Source organism: Macaca nemestrina, chromosome 1, assembly GCF_043159975.1.
Source record: "Macaca nemestrina isolate mMacNem1 chromosome 1, mMacNem.hap1, whole genome shotgun sequence".
In the NCBI taxonomy this organism is placed as follows: domain Eukaryota; kingdom Metazoa; phylum Chordata; class Mammalia; order Primates; family Cercopithecidae; genus Macaca; species Macaca nemestrina.
In genome coordinates this window covers 84,028,349-84,041,288 of record NC_092125.1, presented here as the reverse complement: position 1 = coordinate 84,041,288, position 12,940 = coordinate 84,028,349, and the positions used below count along the sequence as shown (strand labels likewise).

General features: G+C 50.8%; 1 protein-coding gene across 1 annotated transcript in view; it reads right to left on the bottom strand.

The window, feature by feature from the left end:
• LOC105478502 (epoxide hydrolase 1) overlaps window positions 1-12,701 on the bottom strand; it is a 39,264-nt gene extending 26,563 nt beyond the window's left edge. The window contains exon 1 of the mRNA XM_011735884.3: window positions 12,557-12,701. The gene's annotated coding sequence lies outside the window, so the exon portion shown is untranslated. The remainder of the gene's footprint in view (window positions 1-12,556) is intronic.
• Between the last annotated feature and the right edge of the window lie 239 nt (window positions 12,702-12,940).

Here is a 12,940-nt window from a genome sequence, read left to right as displayed (position 1 = left end):
CCACTGCACTCCAGCCTGGGTGACAGAGCGAGACTCCGTCTCAAAAAAAAAAAACATCAAAGTTTAGGAGACGCCATGAAACACTGAGAAGTAAAACAATACAAAATGAGAGTGCCTGCTTTATTTTGCTAGCACCGGAAATCAAAGCTTCATTGATCGGTCTCAAAAGTTCCAGAGATATATTTTATCTGATTAGAGTTTTTGTTTTGTAATGCATTTTTCCAGAATACTGACAAGTTACTGGGCTGAGAGAGTTTGCACGGCAGAGGGTTGGAGGGGAAGCCTTTCAGAATGAAATCATTTTCTTTCTCGAAGCCAAGGTACTCTTCCCAACAAAATGGTTCGCTTGCCTAGTAAAGAAAATACAATTTTTGTTGCAAACCAGCCTGATTTTTTTTTTTTAAAAAAAGGAAGACTGGAAGATAGAGGTCATTTAGCTACAAGATACTGAGCTCAGAGGGGAACGTGATGAACAACTGGCTCCTACTGTAAGAAATGGGATTGCATATATTTTAATTCCAATTCTACACTGAAGTCAAATGTTGGGCACGCATTTGTGAAACTTGGAAGAAAATCCCAATAAGTTCAAGGTGAAGAAGTTAGATGAGCAATCAGTGGTCTTTACCCTTCAAAGATGGACTAAATGAAACTGTTAGAAAGCAACAAATGATACAAGTAGAGTAACTTGTTAGTTTACTTGTGTTTATCTTTCTGGGTCTGACGCATAAAGGACAATTTTAAATACAGGAGAGCAAATAAAGTAGGTGCTTTGTTTTGCGGCAGAGTTAAAATGTAAATCACCTGTAATCCCAGCACTTTGGGAGGCCAACACAGGCAGATCACTTGAGCCCAGGAGTTTGAGAACAGCCTGGGCAACATGGCAAAACCCTGTCTCTACAAATAATAAAAAAAAATTAGCCGGGCATGGTGGTGCATGCCTGTGGTACCAGCTACTTGGGAGGCTGAAGTGGGAGGATTGCTTGAGCCCAGGTGGTTGAGGTGCAGTGAGCTATGATCACTGCACTCCAGCCTGGGAGACAGAGCAAGAACCTGTCTCAAAAAAAAAAAAAAAAAAAAAAGAAAGAACCAAAAAACGAAAAACAGGCTGGGGGTGGTGGCTCACGCCTGTAATCCCAGCATTTTGGAAGGCCAAGGCGGGTGGATCCCTTGAGGTCTGGAGTTCGTGACCAGCCTGGCCAACATGGTGAAACCCCATCTCTAACAAAAACACACACATTAGCTGGGTGTGGTGGTGTGCGCCTGTAGTCCCAGCTAGCCGGGAGGCTGAGGCAGGAGAATTGCTTGAACCTGGGTAGCGGAGGTTGCAGTGAGCCGAGATTGCACCACTGCACTCCAGCCTAGGCAACAGAGCAAGACTCTGTCTCCAAAAAAAAAAAAAAAAAAAAAAAGGTAGATCAGTTTAATAATTTAATGGAACTTAATATTTCTGTTACACTGGGGTAAAAATAAAAGTTTGCTTTTTAAAAATTCTCTTAAGTGATGTCACTAAGTCAAGTTTTAAAACATACAATTCATTTTAAGATTGATACTTAAAGTTCAAATGAACTTTTTCTGTTATTTGAATGTGGTTTTTAAAGTGCCAAGAAGTTATTTGTTTTTTAAAGTAAATAAGAGATTTGGATTGGTGCCTTGGAAAAGCAAGTAGAAACATGCTTTTGGACCAGAGGTTGGTTCAGCAACACTGAGTAGAACTACGGGCTGGGTACTGTGTAGGCACCGGGACTAACACACAACCCTGTAACTGTAGGAGCTCACACTTTAGCAGGGCAGACAAACGGATAACAGATAAACACCCTTCCAGTTATAGACACATCCTATATGCACACAGATGGAAGAGAAGTGTGCACAAGCAGAAGTGGTTAAGTTTTGCCACAAAGGTTTCACAGAGAAGGGGTCATTGAGCAGAGTTTTTAAGTATGAATAGGAGTTTACCAGGTGAAAAATAATTGTGGAATGGGGATAATCCAGGCAGAAAGAAGAGCATGTGGGATGGAATGGGATGGAAGTGAGGAAGCACATGGCGTGAATGAAATAACACGAGTCTCGTGGCCGGGCGCGGTGGCTCAAGCCTGTAATCCCAGCACTTTGGGAGGCCAAGACGGGCGGATCACGAGGTCAGGAGATCGAGACCATCCTGGCTAACACGGTGAAATCCCGTCTCTACTAAAAAATACAAAAAACTAGCCGAGCGAGGTGGCGGGCGCCTGTAATCCCAGCTGCTCGGGAGGCTGATACAGGAGAATGGCGTAAACCCGGGAGGCGGAGCTTGCAGTGAGCTGAGATCCGGCCACTGCACTCCAGCCTGGGCGACAGAGCGAGACTCCGTCTCAAAAAAAATAAAATAAAATAACACGAGTCTCATAGGGTGTTTTCTGGTAAGAGTTGATGATTCTATACTTCAGAGTGTAGTTGTCTCATTTATTACTATACTATCTCTTTTATAAATTGCTACTTCATCATGAGCTGACCAGGAGTTTTAACTTAGAAATTGTGTTTACAATTCAGATTACCCTTCTGTAAATTACATGCTGAAAAGAGTGAGCTAAGAAAACATACTTGGGGATGGGCACGGGGGCTCACGCCTATAATTCCAGCACTCTGGAGGCCAAGGTGGGCAAATCACCTGATATCAGGAGTTCAAGACCAGCCTGGCCAACATGGTGAAACTCCGTCTCTACTGAATATACAAAAATTAGCCGGGCGTGGTGGTACATACCTGTAATCCCAGCTACTCAGGAGGCCGAGGCAGGGAGAATTGCTTGAACCCAGGAGGCGGAGGTTGCGGTGATCCAAGACCATGCCACTGCACTCCAGCCTGAGGAACAGAGCAAGACTCCATCTCGAAAAAAGAAATAATATACTTGGGAATGTGAGGATTATGTGGTTGAGTGAAGAAAGGTGGCCCGGACAGGAGATTACTCAGAACTCAACGGTTCACCGCAGCTGTCCTTGATGAGCTGGTGGCTATGGCAAACATGCCATCAGATTGGGATGTTGTGGCAGACTGCCAGCAATGTTCTCTTCTTCTTCCTTAGCAAAGGAATTTTAATTTTAGTTGGAGAGACCAGCCAAACACTTTACATTTCTTGGCCCCCTTGCAGCTAAGTATGACAGAGTGATTAAGTACAGACAAAGAGCTATCAATGTATTTGAGCAGAACCACCTGTGGCCCAGATAGTACCTTGTGTCAAAATTTTCTCCAGTGCATCTGAAATTGCACTGTGATCCTATTCCCCTAAACTTTGTCTTCTCTTGGTGTTCCCTCCTGCAGTAACTGACACTACCCTCCTTGCTACTGCCAAGCCAAAACCCTAGGCGATGTCCTTGAAACCCCTCTCCTTCACTCCGCCACAGATATCAGCAAGTTTTGGCAGCTGAACTTCCAAAGTACATCTCAAATCCATCTCTAACCCAGCCCAGGTTCCTGTGGCTTTCCCCTGGACTGCTGCCCCTGCCCAGTCCACTCACATCTGCTCTACCCCTTCCAACACAATGGCCACTCTGCAGCCACAGCAATCTTTTTAAAACATTTTTTTTTTTTTTTTTGAGACGGAGTCTCTCCCCGTGGCCAGGCTAGAGTGCAGTGGCGCGATCTCGGCTCACTGCAATCTCCGCCCTGGTTCAAGCGATTCTCCTGCCTCAGCCTCCTGAGTAGCTGGGACTACAGGCGTGTGCCACCATGCCCAGATAATTTTTGTATTTTTAGTAGAGATGGGGTTTCACCATGTTGGCCAGGATGGTCTCAATCTCCTGACCTTGTGATCCACCTGCCTCAGCCTCCCAAAGTGCTGGGATTATAGGCATAAGCCACCGCACAAACCCTGTTTTTTTTTTTTAAACGAAGACAGGTTCTTACTATATTGCCCGGGTTGGTCTCGAACTTCTCCTGCTTTAGCCTCCCAAATAGCTGGATTACAGGCATGAGCCAGGTCAGAGTGATCTTTTGGAAATGCAAATCTGATCATGTATATCCCATCCCCTGCCAAGACCCTAAAGAGCTTCCCCTTGTCCCTGGGTTATTGTGGCCTTCAAGGCCTGGGTGATCTGACCACTGACCTCTCCCCTAGCCCCTCAGAGTACTACTGGTATCAATAGTATGGAGAAATAGTTTACTTGAAAGCTAAGTGAGAGTTTTAGGGCTGGGCTCTCACACTGCCCCCCTGATCTTTCAGTTTTATGCTCACCATGCTCTGTCCTACTGTGGGGCTTTATGAAGGCAAATCCCTCTGTCTAAAAGTTATTCCCTCCCTTTCCCACCTCCCTAACTTCTACCCACCTTTCAGATTTCAGACTGACTGTCCCTCTTCTGGGTAGCTTCTCCTGACCTATCCCAGCAAGGCACATCTCTCAGTCCTAGCCTTCGTCATGCTCACATTTGTCAGGGTGATTATGTGACTGACAGCTGGACAGAAGCTCCTGTAGGCCACGGACCATGTCTACTTTGGCTCCCATCTGGACTCCCAGTGACTGGCATTCTAGTAGATGCTTAATTATTTGTTGAATGAATGAATGAACTTAAAAATTCTTTGAATGAGAACACAGAAAATTAATCAGAACTTCTGAACAAGAAGAGCTGGATTCACCTTGAGGAATAATAAATATAACCTGCTTAGCCTAGTTGGTAGAGACAGACCATAAAATGCAGGAAGAGGGCTGAATAGGTGGCATGAGGCACTATGGAGAAAGCCCCCTGACCCCAAAGAAGACTGGAGAACCAGTATCCTAGGCGCACTACAAATATCAGGGTTTTGGGTCTAAAAAGATGGGTTCAGACTCAGATCCGGCCGCACAAAGTAAAGGGGCAGGTCTACTGCCTGTCCAAAGGCTCCCCTCCCCCAACCCAGGCAAGCAGTCATAACCTCACTGTCAGAAAGTGCTCCTAGAATCACAGTAAAGTGCTAACTGGCCATGACTCAGCACTCACCATGTTCCCAGCCTTGGCTAAGTGCACTGCAGGTCAGAATGCCCAAGTGTTTTTCCAGAACAAAGGCCATGAGGTGGACCCAGGCCTGCGACAGTTGGGCAAGCCTGGCTCTGACTGCGCGTTTCCTTAATAGCGACTGAGACTCGCAGCAGCGTGAAAACCCGGTGCTTCTCCTGGGGGAAGTCTGCCACTTTGGGGAGGAAAGTGTGGGGGCAGAGAGGATAAAGGAAAAACTATGGAATGACCTGCCCCTCAGATACCAGGCCAGAGAGGTAGGTGGGCTTGGAGGGTCTGATGCTTCTGCAGGCCTGGTCCCAAACCAGCCCCCATCCTGCCCTCCCCAGCACCCCAGCCTCACCATTCCTCCCTGGGGCAAGACGAAGGGAACATCCAGTGGACAGGGAAAAACAGATGGCTTCCCTCCCATTTCTGGCCTGCCTGCCAAGCGAACACAGGATGGGAGCCTGGGAGCGTTCCTGCTGTGAACTCCCTGTCAGCAGCTGCCCAAGCCTCAGGGCTCCCAGGGGCTTCCCAAAAGTCATCCTGAAGCTCCCAACCTCACTCCCTTGGCTGGCCCAAGAGTGATGGAGGCAAACACTGGGGGCAACTCCCAGCTTCTCCACCCTCAGCCATTGTCCCTGAACCCCAGGGACCCCCAGAGACTCAGGATGGAAGAGGCCAGATTCAGGCGAGTTGGGCTTGTGCACCAGGCCAATGGCCGCGTTTATCTCTGTGCAAGAGCTGGAGCCAAGCCCTGGGAAAACAGCTTAGAGCCAGAAACCAAGGGAAAGGAAAAATGTAGTTTACAGGCAGGGGGGAAAAAAAGTGGGGGGAGAGTAAAAGAGCAGTAAAAAGTGTCGGGAGACAGCCTTCTTGGGGTCAGGAGTGCCGTTTTGGGGCCTGAGGGACGGGCACATCACCCTCTGTGTGGAAGGGAATTCCCTCCACCTCCATGCTATCTACACATCTGAAGAGATAGAAAGAAAACAATTTGGGATTGGCACTGGGATGCCACTGTGATTGAGGGAGCCCCAAGCCAGCCCGGGCAGTTAGGCCCTCAGGGCCTGCTTTGCTGCCTGGCCCTGCTGCCTGCCAGCCATGTAGCCTCAGGTCAGTGACTCCACTTCTCCAGGCCTCCGTGGCCCCATCTGACGTGGAGGGTCTGGAGAGGGGAAGGGGAAGGCCACGCAGGTGGGCTGGCCAGATCCTGTGCACCTTCAGAGAGGGGACGGCTACTTCCACACTCTTTAAAGGCCACACAAACTTTAAGTTACAGAACTCAAGAAGACCGAGAGACACCGCACATGCTGCAGGGCTTGTGAGCTCTTGGCCTAGAGCTTCATTTGAGGTCCCATTCCATCTCACATTCTGCCAATTAAAATTAGAGCTGTTGAGTTTTTCCACTGGTTCTAAATTAGCAGAGAAAAAGTCCAAGCAGAATCCAGTTCACCACCTAAAAGGAAAAAGCATTGCCCTCCATGGAATTTCAGTCCTTGACATTCTTTTTTTATCTTTTAAAATTAAAAAAAAAAAAAAAAAAAAATTGGAATAACTTTTTTTTTTTTTTTAATTTTAAAGACAGAGCCTTGCTTTATTGCCCAGGCTGGAGTACAATGGCTCAATCTCAGCTCACTGCAGCCTCCACCTCCCAGGTTCAAGTAATTCTCATGCCTCAGCCTCCTGAGTAGCTGGGATTACAGGCACCTGCCACCACCATGCCTGGCTGATTTTTGTATTTTTAGTAGAGAAGGGGTTTCACCATGTTGGCCAGGCTGGTCTTGAACTCCTGTTCTCAAGCGATCCGCCTGCCTTGGCCTCCCAAGGTGCCCGATTACAGGCGTGAGCCACCATGCCAGGCCAGTCCTTGGCATTCTCTATTTGAGTGGAGAGAGGCTCCTATTCCAGGGGATAATAGGAGTAGATCATATAACACACTTACCGGATTTCTCTCCCACCATTAACCACACTCTGCACCTCCCCCTTCTCCCCAGCGTGGCTTTTCCTCAACAATGTGCTCCACGATCTGGAAGCTTCCTCGCAGTGTGTAACAGGAGAGCACTGAAAGCCGGGCCTCATGGAGGAACCTGAGCCTGCCGTCTCATCTAGCAGAGCAGCAAGAGAACTAGGGGTGCTTCCTGTAGGGCAGCCCAAGGACCAGGGTCCGAGTTCTGGGTTGTTTGGTCATGGTGGGGGTTAGTTCGCTTGTGGCAATGCTTAGGTTGCAAAAAGGAGTTTGAAAGTCCCAAAAGGCTAAAAATATTTATGGTGTTCAATCATAAGTGCTGAAGGCAACTCTGAAATTAAGATGTTCCATCTTAACCGGGTGCCGTGGCTCACGCCTGTAATCCCAATACTTTTGGGAGGCTGAGGCAGGTGGATCGCTTGAGTCCAGGAGTTCAAGACCAGCCTGGGCAACATAGTGAAACCTTGTCTCTACAAAAAAAAAAAAAATATGAAAATTAGCCGGGCATGATGGTTGCACGCCTGTAATCCCAGCTACTTGGGAGGCTGATGGCGGCTTGAGTCTGGTGGGACAGAGTTTGCAGACAGCTGAGATGGCGCCACTGCACTCCAGCCTGGATGACAGAGCCAGACACTGTCTCAAAAAAAAAAAAAAAAAAAAAGGACGTCCTGACAGGGTATCACTGTGACCCTGATAGCAGCCTTCCTGGTAGGGTCTAGAAGTCCTGCCTCAGTGAGGCACACATGGAACCGGAAGAGGGCAGGGCTGCTTTCTTCCACCTGTTGGCTGTGCCCTGACCTGGTGGCTATGTTTTTGTTTTTGTTGAGACGGAGTCTCGCTCTGTCGCCCAGGCTGGAGTGCAGTGCCACGATCTCAGCTCACCGCAAGCTCCGCCTCCCAGGGTCACACCATTCTCCTGCCTTAGCCTCCTGAGTAGCTGGGACTACAGGCGCCTGCCACCACGCTCGGCTAATTTTTTTTGTATTTTAGTAGAGACGGGGTTTCACCGTTAGCCAGGATGGTCTCGATCTCCTGACCTCGTGATCCGCCCGTCTCGGCCTCCCAAAGTGCTGGGATTACAGCCGTGAGCCACCACGTCCGGCCGACCTGGTGGCTATGTTTGCTGGGCCCACTGCTATTTCCCCACAGGGACAACTTAGCAGCAAGGAGGTCTTGCCACAGCCAGAAAAACTGGAACGTGAGACAGTATATTCATTTGCCTCAAAGAGCTGGTAAGAGAGGCTCCTCATATCTTATCACTGCAGGATATACTCATACCTGGAAAGATGGCCTCGGGGCTTGGCACTGGGACCAACGTATTTCTCTTACTTTCCCAAAGTCTCTCCAAAATTAGCCAAGTCTCTCCAGTTCTAGCAGAAAGAGGGATACAAATTTGTAGGACCGGAAAGTCACCCCTCAATGCAGCCAGTGTCTCTCATTCCACGGGGAAAGCAAATTCCCAGGCTGAGTTGCCAGAGGACAAGCTGAGGTGGTGGCCTTTGGTGAGGGCTGGAGGGTCAATGGCTGCCTGCTCCTGGCCTCTCACAGCACGGCTCTCTGACCCTTCATGGAGGCACTGGGACCTCTTGCTTGCGGTCACCAGCCTCCCACAGCCTTCAAGAGTCACAGTCCAGGCTGCTCTTGGACTAAAGCCAGCCAGGCAGGCCCATGACAGAGAAGCTCAGAAGCTCAGAACATGACCTAGACTTCAGGATGTGTCTGGGCACCCACAGCCGCTCTGAGGAAGGCTAGAGAAGCCCTGAGCTGTGACACTGGGGTGGAAAGACTCTTTAAACAGACCATCTCCCATACTACAACCATCCTAAGAAGAGGTAGTTTTTCTTTTTAAAAATTGAGACAGGGTCTCACTATGTTGCCCAGGGTGGTCTTGAACTCCTAGGCTCAAGAGATCCTCCTGCCTCAGCTTCCCAAAGTGCTGGGATTACAGGTGTGCTCCACCACTCCCAGCTAATTTATTCTTTATAGAGACGAGGTCTCACTTTGTTGCCCAGGCTGGTCTCAAAACTCCTGGGCTCAATTGACCCACCCCCTCAGCTTCCCAAAATGCTGGGATTATAGCTGTGTGCCATCTTGCCCAGCCAGTTTTTCTATTTTAAAGATAATTAAAAATGAAGCTCAGATATGTGTAGTTAATCCAGCTCTGAAGTACCAACAAGACATTCAAATTCAGTCAGTCTATTCATCAAACTTCCCAAATGCTAAAGGAAGCAAAAACTCCTGCTTCTGACCTAGGAACGAGACCTGTGATCCTAGTTTGTGGAGTAGCTGGAGAATTTTCCAGAAGTCTCTTTAACTTGTCAGAGAAAAGAACACTTTCCCCTCTTACGCAAGCTTGCTCAGTTAGGCCTTGGAGAGCCTAATGGGTGTGGCTGTGCGGGGGCTGGACCATGCACTAAACCACACCCACCCACCAGGCAACAGACAGAGACACAGCAGGGCCAGCGGGCATGAGGACTCCACACCAGGTCTCTGAACCCATCTCCTGGAATGCCGTAGGTCAGGCTGTGACAGTCAAATGGCTGCTTTCTGCTGAGAAAGGATGAACTATGACTTCCCCTGGGAAAGTAAATAAACCTTGACAGTAGGGGAGGCTGCTCAGTGCGAGCTTGGTTTGCACAATCCCAGTTATATAATAGAGGATTGGATTGCGCAGTTTTTTCCTTGGAAAGGAGAGGAAGCTCTTCCTGGAGTGCCCACCAGCTCCTCCCTCCTCAGGAAAGGGGTGTGGCTGGATCCTTGGCAACACTTTGGTCCCCTAACGGAGGAACTGCTGAGGTGCCTTCTCCCTCCTGCAACCCCCATCTTATCCCACAGCCCCTTGGAGACTCTGCTCTTAAGCCACTAGGTCTGGGTCAAGAACCAGTCACAGGCAGCTCAGGGGGCCAGGTGGGCTGGGCAGTGACCCTCCTGCCTTGACTCAGGGCCCTTGAACTCTTAAGATTTTGCCTCCCCTACCCTGTGGCCTTCACTCTACTTGAAGTGTCTTCACTGGACCCAGCAGAGGCTACAGGGCCCACTGAGTCCCATCAAAACTTACTGTTTCCCTCCTACACATTCCTTTCCTGAAATCCCTTTGGACTTAGCCACAGAATCATCACATAGCAGAGCTGCAAGAAGCCTTGCAGATCGCTGAGCCTAACCTCATTTTACAGATGAGGTCCAGAGAGGGGACACATTAATGGCAGAGCTGGGACATGAGAAAAGTCTCTTTTCCAGCCCAATCCTTTTCCCACATCACTGTATTGCCTCTCAAACGAATGAATTGCTATTGATGGGATTTATGGCCCTAGCAGAGGTGTGTTTTGAGTATGAGATCCTAGAGGCCCCTCAAATCACTATCTGTCTACTCCATCTGTGCCTACTCTGGCCCTGAGTGGGTGGGCTTCAAGCTACTTCTTCAGCAAGGGTGACCAGCTCATGCTTGGCCCTCCCTTATTTGGTATACCCAGCTGTGATCCATGTGGTTGAATCTCTTGGCCTAAGAACTGAGAAATGAATCTCAGTAGCCCCTGCCTTAACATGTCTGGGCCTGGTCCAAGATACCAGAAGGGGAATCAAGGTGCCAGGTGAGCAATCACCAAGCCTGGGTATGCTGGCTCTCAGGTCGACAGGAGGGGCACTGTGCATTGGTGACCCTGGGCTCCCTGAAAATGCCAGTTATGTTTAAGACATCAGGCAGGAACCAGGGCACCCCAGGAGGAGCCTGAACAGAGTCACTCCACCTCCTGCAGTGGTCAAGATGCCCTTTCTGCAAAGGTCCCTCTGCCCACAGAGCCCTCATTCAGGGCTTCCTGAAGATGTTTCCAGCTGCGTAAGTCCGTGCCAGCTAGTGTGCTTCAGGCACAGCTGAGAGGCAGGAGGCATCACGCAGAGAGCGTGTGGCTTGTCACAGATGGTGCTGAGGTTCACCCTGGCTGCCTTGCTAAGCAGTTGTTTTCTGTGGAAGGTTCTTCCTTTCCTGGAATTGGGAAGAAGGCCACATAAAGCTCAGGAGTCCCCTTGCCTACAGACTGAGCTAGTTCAGTTCATCCAGTAGGTCACTCACCAGCTTGACCCACACTCTGCAAACACAAACATAAGGCCATCCAAGCTGGCCACACTCCTGCCCCCAGCCTTTGTACCCGCACCCCAGGAAGCAGCCTGGCTGCTCCCTAACTCTTCAGGTCTATGCCAATGCCACCCTTCAGTGAGGCCTTTCCTTTCCACCTGGCACTCCTCTCCCCTCTTTAAGGTTTTATTTCTCTCCATAGCACACTTCATCTTCTAACATACTTGTTAGTTTACAAATGTATTTTATTATCCCTCTGCCCCTAGAACTGCAAATCCCAAGAGGGCATGCTCTCCGCTGTGCCCCAGTTCCACAGTGAGCAGTTCCTAAGTACAGCCCACGCTTCCTCAGGGAATACACGGGCCTCCTAGGTGTGGAAATTTGGGAAAGAAAAACTGCTTGCAGAACACTCCCAGAGTTTTTGCTGCTAAGTCAGACCAAGTGGGGCCAGTGAAAGGCCCCCTAATATCCCCCAAACCCAGCTCCCTGAAGGAGGCAACCATTACACCACAAAACAATGTTACTTTCTGGAGAATTGTGGCTTCCTGAAAATGTTTATTTTAAATTATGCTGGATGCAGAGGAGGCTGCACAACGGTACTTAAACAGGCACCAACCCCAAGGTCCTCAACAATTTTCCACCAACAGCTCATCAATCCCAGCAAAGGGCTGTCCTGGAAGCTGGCCTGCCAAGTGTATGGGTCCCCCTCACCTCCCACCTCCAGCCACAAGCTGAGCCCTTACGGAGCTTCCAGGACAGCGAGTGTTGCCTGTGGGGGCGGATCCAGGCTTTGTGGAACTTGAAGTTTAAACAATAGGAGGTGGGGAATGGAGGGGGCATTCAATTTTAGGAGAGAAAGGTCGAAATTAGGATTACAACATTGCTAGGCACCCCTCCTCCAAGGTCTCGGGAACCGCCAGGGCAAGGAAGGAGCCAGACGCTCAGAGAAAAACGACACCTGCCAGGGAGGGAGGCAGGCGGCGACTCGGTCTCCGCGGCGCTTTTGCTCAGGTTGACCACATTCCCTGGCTTCGACTACAGGGTGAACTCCAGGGCAAGTTTCCTGTTCTGCAAGCGGAGAGGGCTGGCCTTCAATCCCGAGACCAGAGCGAGGGGGTGCGGGGCGGCGGCTGCAGGGGCAGACGGAGATGAAAGCGCGTTTCAACTAAAAGGTGTAATCAGTGTTTGGACTTGGGTGACAAATAAGTGCATTTCACCGCGGAGCGAGCCACGACCTTGGAAGCAGAGCTCGCCCAGGCCAGGGGACGCGGTGCGCTCCCGGAGTCGCGAGCCTCCAGCCCTGCGGCGTCTGCCCGCCATCTGGGACGTGGAATTCCCTGCGAGAGGTCCGCGGTCGCCTGCAGGCTCCTTCCCCCGGGAGGCGGCACGCGCGGTCTCTTGGCCGGGGCAGGAGCTGGGGGCGGACCGCCTACAAGTCCCTCTGCACCCCTGCGGACCGACCGCAGCCCCGACCCCTCGGCGCCCCGGCCCGCAGCCCACCCCGGCAGCCCAGCCCGCGCGGAGCCCGAACCGCATTTGCGTTCGGGAAGTGCGGGCCCGGCCGGCCCCTGGCGCTTACGGTCTCGGCTCGCAGGCTCCCGCGGCTGCAGGCGCGCGGTCTCTCCGACTCCGCGGCTCCCCTCGGCTAGTCTCCAGCCGCCCCGGCGCAGTCTCCGCCCAAGCCCGGCCTCCGAGCGGGGCGTTCCCCGGCCCGGAGGACCTGGGTTCCGCACTTCCCCGCCCGTTACCTGAGCGATCCGGGAAAGTCTCTACACCTCCTCAGGGTTCCACCTCCGCAGGGGATAAAACGGGCTACTCAAAGGGCGGTCCGCGGCCGGGCGCGGTGGCTCACGCCTGTAATCCCAGCACTTTGGGAGGCCGAGGCGGGCGGATCACAAGGTCAGGAGATCGAGACCACGGTGAAACCCCGTCTCTACTAAAAATACAAAAAATTAGCCGGGCG